The sequence below is a fragment of the Monodon monoceros genome, unplaced genomic scaffold (genome assembly GCF_005190385.1).
Source record: "Monodon monoceros isolate NGI ecotype Baffin Bay Population unplaced genomic scaffold, NGI_Narwhal_1 Super_Scaffold_3, whole genome shotgun sequence".
In the NCBI taxonomy this organism is placed as follows: domain Eukaryota; kingdom Metazoa; phylum Chordata; class Mammalia; order Artiodactyla; family Monodontidae; genus Monodon; species Monodon monoceros.
The window spans coordinates 47,704,926-47,712,952 of record NW_021703780.1 but is presented as its reverse complement, the minus strand read 5'-3'; the positions used below and the strand labels follow the sequence as shown (position 1 = coordinate 47,712,952).

The following is an 8,027-nucleotide window of genomic DNA, read 5'->3' as shown; positions in this document are numbered from 1 at the left end:
GTGTCAAAATATCCCCTTTATTACTGATAAGGAAGGAGCTGCTATCTGTCAGCAAATGGGCTTCTTATTTCTGAACACCTGGATCAGACAGACAAATCCACCCAGTCACACACCTCTCCTGGATCAGAGAGAGAAAGAGAGTAGAGAGACGCCAGGAGTGCATCCTGAACTCCCTATGCCTGGAAAGAACCCTCAGAAGTGGAGAAATGTTAATCCCCCAAATGACCTCTGCTTCACTATCAGCCCCAGACCCACATCCTGTGTCCCAGTCACCCTTGCTGCTTGGTGCCCCCAGTGGTGGGAGAATTCTGGGAGCCCACCCTGGACAGCTCCTCTTCCCGCCTCTTATATCCCTCACTGGTCCTAGGGGTCCCCAGGCCATCATCAGCTCTGCCAGCCCCACTCCCCTCAATTGTAGAACTAACTTACCGGGTCTTAGACGTGATTGGTCAGAATTAACATTCGTCACACAAAGCTCTCAGGAATCACATTCCTCCCCTGGCTCCCATTAGCATCAGACAGACATCAACTGAGCAAACCAGAAATTTCATGGAGGGGTAAAGCTGGCAGAGGTGATGCTCCAGCAAGTGCCTTTTTTTTTTTTTTGCGGTACGCGGGCCTCTCACTGTTGTGGCCTCTCCCGTTGCGGAGCACGCGGGCCTCTCACTGTTGTGGCCTCTCCCGTTGCGGAGCACAGGCTCTAGACGCGCAGGCTCAGCGGCCATGGCTCACGGGCCCAGCCGCTCCGCGGCATGTGGGATCTTCCCGGACCGGGCCACGAACCCGTGTCCCCTGCATCGGCAGGCGGACTCTCAACCACTGCGCCACCAGGGAAGCCCCAGCAAGTGCCTTTTATCTTACAGGTGCCTAATAAATATTACATTTTCTTAATTTGGCTTTTTAAATCAGAAATTATCTTTCATTCTCTTGCATAGTACATTTTAGAAGACCCACCTAATGCAGTGCCCTGCACAAGGTAGCCACTAAATAATGTTTGAGAAGGAATATTAAAAACCTTGTATGTGAAGGCTTAGAAATGACTTTGCATCTCATCTTGGAAAATTCAGTCTTCAAAAAAGTAAAACAAGAATAGGCAATTTGGAAACTAGGCTTTTACCATGAACTTCCCGTGATCACATGTTTGTATCAATGTCACTGAACCATTGCAAGAGGGTAAATAACTGTAACTTTGCACAAGGACCTTGTCTGAGTCTCCATCTCCTTTTTTTATGAATCGAGGAACCTATAATTCCTTTTAGCTCAAAGACTCTGAGATAACAACAGTAGATATTTTCTGACAAGTTAATTGAACAATGAAAGCATCCAATAATCCAGTGATGGGGAAACCCTCTTTAGTTTGGAATGATATATTTTCATGTATTAAATATCAAATCTCATATAACTACATCACTTTGCTGTACACCTGACACTAACACAACATTGTAAACCAACTATACTCCGATATAAAATAAAAGTTTAAACAAATAGCAAGTCTCTTCCCCTATTTCTAGACATGGCCATTGGTGTCTGGGTCATCATGTCCTTTATCTGTAACTTTGCTTCTCACTTTGGAACCAGAGTATAAGTAACATATAAAACTACAGTCGTAATTAGGTAAGACATTTGGGGGAACCAGGAATTTAAATGTAAATACAAAACACACAGGAAACAATCCACAGAGACAGCAATAAACATAACAAATGAGCACGTCAGGAAAACCAGTATCATGTGGGTGATGACAAGCAAGATTCACCTCGATGTATCTCCAGAGAAAAGAGAAGGACCACTTGTGGTGAGGAAATGGAAATTTCACTGGGTGATTTATATCTTTATAATGGTGCTCATGTGTCTTAGGAATATCATACAAGCTTGGAAATTAAGGCCTAAGTGAACACAAACTACTTCTTCTCACTTCTCCCTCAGTGTACAGGCTGTCATCCCTGTGCTCTGTGGGCACGGTTGTGTTACATGTCGCTGGTCACCACTCTACTGCCTAAATCAATGCCTTTCTGGCTCCTGATCTGAGCTGTCCTGTATTTCACTCCAAACATCCCAGGAAGCTCCTCGGTCTTGATTCCCTCCTCATCCTCTGACTTCCCCCTTACCAACCGAATTTTTCACTCTTCTTTTCCTCCCCATCTTCAAGCAACCTGTTCTCCATGTGTCCTTTCTTCAGAGAGCTCACAAAACATCCTCATCTCGGGGAAACAGCATCCCTGTCAATCACCAGAGAGATCCAGCAGAGCATTAGGTATCAATAGGTAGCATCTCTTTTAATGATCATGACACCTCTCTGCAGAGCCATTACAAGCCCCATGTTATACACAAGGAAACCAGGGTTCTGACAGTCTGGATAACAAGCCTAAAGCCACCACCCTGGTAGTGGCAGAATCAGAGCCTGAACCCAGGCCTGCCTGACTCATTTCACGATCATACACCTATGCATATCAATTATCAGTGAACTCAATGCTCTACAGCACAATAGTCATTTGTGTTGCTCGCACACCTGTGGTGCACACAGAGCTGCATGGCTGTGATGTGCTCCTGGCACTGTCATCCAAGCGGCTCAGCTGGGCTCACTCTGGGCACTGGCCACTGGCTGGGACTGTGGGGCCTCACCAGAGGTTACTTGGGCTTCCTCACAGCATGGAGGCCGGATTCCAAGAGCAAAGAGCCTAATGGAAGGAGGCAGTAGCACAGGGCGTTTTTATGACTTAATCACAGTGTCATTCCTGCTGTGCTGTTGGTCGAGGCAAACACAAAGGCCCGCCCAGGTTCAGAAGGAGGCTGCATAGACACCACCTGTCAATGAGGAAGAAAGTAGCGAGGTACTAGATAGAAAAACCTGTAGAACAGGAGGAAACCCTGTTGCAGCCATCGGCGGAAGAAACAAGCTGCCGCATCATGAGTCCTCTCAAAAGCCCACCTGTGAAGATGACTTTCAAACTTTTATCTCCAAGCCCTGACATCTCTGTTGGAGCCACTTTCACAGTTCTGACTGTCTATTCGAATTTTTCAAAACCCAGATTCACAAAGCTCTTTGTTAAAACCAAGGCTTACTTATTCTTCAAGATTTACCTGAGCAGCTCTGTTCTTCCTCATCCAGTGCTGACCAGCTCATGTGCAGCTTTGACTCCTTGGTTCCCAGGTCCCGACAGGTGCCTGCTCAGACCTATTCCTCCTACTCATCAAATATAATAGTTTATTCATTCATTCAAGAACATGTATTGAATACCTACTATGTAATCGGCCCTGCCTTGGTTATTGTTAATTAGTGATGGAGATTCAATAGTACACACGCACACACACACAAATATGTGTGGAAAAATATATATATATATAAATATACATACTGTCTTTGCTGTCAAGTAATTTAGAGGCTTATGCAAAACGAATAGACAAGTCAACAAATCACAATTGTTATAGGTATTAGATTCCAAGTAAACTCGGATGCTGAGGTTGCAAAGAAAAGGCACACTAACCTAGATTTGGGTGAGGGAAAGGAGAAGGAAGTGAGTTCTGAGCCGAGTTTGAAGGAATAGTAGGAGTTGTGGTCCATCTGAGCTCACACATTACAAACAGAAATCAAAACAAAACGAAATATATGCCGTTCAGCTCAGGATGACTTTGAGTTGATCGCTGAGAGACAGTCTCTGAAGCACTGAATGATACCCAAAGCTGAACCTCTGACTCTATTTGAATGTGTCCAACCTGTAGAAGGTAAGTTAATTTAATTGAGATGAACCAGCATCACTGAGCACCATCATGTTGGAAAGTCAGTGAAGGGAGATTTTTAAAAATTTTTTACAGAAATTTGAAGAGGTTTTTTTCAGTGATGGGGAAAGACGTCTCTCATGGCCTGTGCGCTTGAGCTTTGCCAGCTTCCTCTGACACCCATTCCTCACCACGTCTGTTGCATGCCCTGCTTTGCAATGTGTCACAGGAGATGACACGTCGGGACACCCTTGCGTACTGTCTTAATGTAAGTCTGTGGTAGGATGTAGAAAGCAGAGGGTGCAAGAGGGGGCTGGGGGCTTTCTCCCTTTCCTCTTGTCCCCACCCCTAGCCATCGGCTGGGGCAGCGCCCACCCCCGCCCCCACCACGTAGCCTGATTCTGGGATTAGGTAACACACCCTCCCCTGTGGACCTGCAGCCCTGGGGTGCACCCGCCTCCTGCTCTGGCCAGTTTCAGCATCCCCTGGCCGCCACCCCATAGCTGACACCTTCTATCACAACCCCTTATATCTGAAAGACTGGGGTGGTGTCAGCTTTCCTGACTGGACCCTGACTGATGAACCGAGCTAGCTCGTTTCAAAAAATTATTTTTAATTGTGGCACAATGCACATAACACAAAAGTGACCATCTTAATCATACTTAAGTATGTAGTTCAGTGACACTGAGTACATTCATGTGGTTGTACAACCTTCACCCCATCCATCTCCAGAACTCTTCTCATTTGTAAAACTGAAACTCTGTCCCCACTAAACACTGACCCCTCATTTCCTCTCCCCCAGCCCCTGCAGCCACCACTCTACTCTCTGTATGAATCTGACTACTCTGGGTACCTCATGTAAGGGGAACCATACAGTACTTGTCCTTTTGTGACTGGTTTATTTCACTTAACATAATGTCCTCAAGACTCATCCATGTTGTAGCATGTAGCTCATTTTAATACCAGAGCAGTTGGCTTTCAGTGGCAGAAATCATTGACTCAACCTTGTCTTCTAATCCTATGCTGAGTAATAAGTAGGATTTCTGGCATTAAGCCTACTGATCCTCTATGTTTCCATTACAAGTTTAAGTAAGAGACTTGCCAGGGTCCAGCAATTGAGGCCCCAGGAGGATTTCAGCCTAAGACGGCTCTTCTTCCTATCCCACGTCGGCCACTCTGTGACCTTGGACAAATCAGCCTGGTCTCTCTCTGATCTCAGTTTTGTCACCATTACTCTTTGAATCATAAACCCTGCCTTGCACAGCTAGAAGAATTATATTTTTCCTGCATATTTACTTTTATTCCATATTCTTAGTTTTAAATATTTGATGCTTCATACCTCGCTAGCTTGTTTATATAGTTAAAACTTCATATGCTTTTGTTGACACAGTATCAATAAAAAGAACTGAAAATGTGCACATTTCTTTCCCTGGTGGCAAAGTCCAGAGAGGTGATTAATTAAGAGTAGAAGCTTCTGATGTCTGACAATATAATTTCAAATCCTAACTCCACCATCAGTAAATGTGTGACTTTGGAAAGTTACCTAAATTATTAAATTTCTCTGGGCCTCAATTTCCCCATCTGTAATATGGGTATAATAATAGTTCCTATACCTTTGGGTTGTCGTGGGGATTAAATGACAAAATTACCTCAAGCTTTTACTTATCACATTTATAAATATACATTAGGGATTATTAGACTCCATTTTAATTGCAAATTTAAAATCTTAATGGATCCAGCCTTGAAAGATCCCTTGAAACTTTTCATCCCATAGAGAGGATTCTAGTGTGGGTATATTAGGACACACTGATAAAGGATACTTCTGCCCCAATTTGCAGCCCTCACCTGCCTTTCCCAAACTCCAGGGTGCATGTAATATCAAGTTAGGTCGCCTGTGTGTGTGGGTTGGACCAGCTGCAGGGGCCTGATCTGCCCTCGATATGCTTGAATGGTGGGACTCCATGGTGCTATACTTTTTGTGTAGTCAGAAGTCTAGATTTTGACTAAAACCCAAAACAGGGCCAACCGTGGTCTTCTTACAAGGGCAAAACTTTTGCTCAACCATAGTCCAAAACTCTCAGGAGTGTATAGTGAGACTTACCCATTCATTTCTTCTTTGAGAGAGGGAACAAAATATCTACCTCATGCGTTCATCCATTCATTCCACAAGCCTTTCTGAGGCCTGTCCAGGAACTAAATAAAGATACCAGAGATACAGAAATGCAAAACACAGCTCTAGCCCTCCAGGAGCTCGGGAGACTGATATCCAGCCCAAGGTGCTGGGGGAACCCAGGGGTCAGGGAGGAGGTGATGGCAGGGCTGAATCTGGAAGACTGAAGAGGCCTTAACAAGGAAGAATAAAAGGGAGGGAGTGTAATTTTCAAGGTAGAGGGAACAACGGGACAGGGCGTGGAGGTTGAGAGTGACAGGGCACATTGCAGGCACCCACGCATGTACAGGAGAAATGAGAGGGGGATGCAAAGGTTGGCTGCATCCAGACCATGAAGGCACTTCCATGTCATGTAAGGGGTCCAGACATTACACCACGCATGCCGGGGCTAGGGGGGATGTGGCGGTGTTTTAAGTTGCAACTAAGAAGAGGTAGGAAATTCTATGACAACTCTATGGAGGAGCTAAGACTAGGAGGCAGGGAAACCAACTAAGATACCACAGCAGTAACGGAAGCAAGAAATAAGATTCTTAATAAGTCAAGTGGCCACAGAAAGGAAGAGAAAGCATTGGATTCTAAATTAGAATTAGCAAGTATGATCAACAGTACTGGGTGAGTCATTAGATGTACTTGTTGCTTCTAAGTTAAGAGTTCTAGGACTTCCCTGGTGGCCCAGTGGGTAAGGCTCTGAGCTTCTAATTCAGGGGCCCCAGGTTCAATCCCTGGTCAGGGAACTAGATCCCGCACGCATGCTGCAACTAAAAGATCCCGCATGCTGCAACTAAGACCCGGAGCAGCCTAAATAAATAAATAAATATTTAAAAAAATAAATGAAGAGTTCCAAGGTCACTGAGCAAACTATAAATATCCTTGGGCCACATGTGAGGACACCAAGCAAGGTTTCCAAAGCTGGTTAAAGTAAGAGCAAAATCTATGGGCCATGCGGTTATCAGATTTCAACCAAAGCTGACCTACTGTACCATCAGGTATGCATTGGAATATCAGAGGTCAACAAATTTATTGTTGAGGAGAAAAAAGGAAAAATCCATACCTTCAACATGTGGCACACTTTTGCTTCTATGTTTATAGTGTTACTCATTCTGAAGCTTCCTTTGAGTCCTTTGCCATGAAACTAAGTATATGCTTTTCTGTGTCAAACCTCAAACATCCAAAGACTCTATTTTCCGCTGTCCTTAAGCAACTCTTCACTTAACCATGTTCAAACAATGAGAATCCATTGGTTCTATTCTTAAGTATTACCAAATGTGAATGTTCCCTAACCTCCTTGAATAACCCACACCAGTTCTTAAAACCTTTCACATGATGCAAACTGTGCTCACAGCTGTGGTAAATCACTCCCATGACCAGGTAAGTCTCCCCTCTCGCGTTATGTGGAGTGCACTGCAGAATAGCTCTTGTACAAAATGTGTAGACTTGCATTGGACCAGATTGTATGAATGGAAATGACTTTTCCCTCAGAGGTCAAAGCAAGGTGAACTACACTAAATATAATTTGCTAAAATATTACACTCCCCAGGTTCCAAAGCTAATCATTCACTTTTCACAAATAAAAGAATTTCGGTTTGCAGTGGGAGAAGTAATGACCCTGAACACCAATTCCAGAACGGGAGGCTTATCTTCAGCATTCTCTGGCCTCACAGTTTGTATATATAATTAGGATAAGGCAACCGTTTTGGATTATATGATTGAAAGACACTACTACAGGACACAATTATCATATGTTTTAATTTGCCAGGTCTAAGAAGGTCTTAGTGAGTGGATGACTGGCCCTTTCCATGGTCAAGCACTAGCCACATTTTGAGAAGGTATTTGGCAAGTTGGGCCGTAGGTATCAGGTGGCCAGGATCCAGAGTTGGAACCCAGTGAAACAACAAAGGAGATCAGGAGTGAAAGGTGGAGTCAATTCAGGGCTGAAACCAGAAAGGAATATTAGCTATCAGTTTCAGTAGAGATGTTTTTGGACTGCAAGTAACCAAAAACCAACTCAAACTGTTTTAACAACGAAGGGAATTTATTGGTCCTTGGAACTAGAATGTCTGGAAATAATATAGTTTCTGGCACAGATTGAACTGGGCTCTGCTTTATTTCACGACCATTCTCTTGGACGCATCTTTATCTGTTG

At 44.2% G+C, this 8,027-nt stretch overlaps 1 non-coding gene across 1 annotated transcript; it reads left to right on the top strand.

The window, feature by feature from the left end:
- Positions 1-6,545: 6,545 nt before the first annotated feature.
- TRNAR-UCU lies at positions 6,546-6,618 on the top strand. Its single transcript has one exon. It is a non-coding gene; the product is annotated as a tRNA-Arg (tRNA).
- Positions 6,619-8,027: the final 1,409 nt, after the last annotated feature.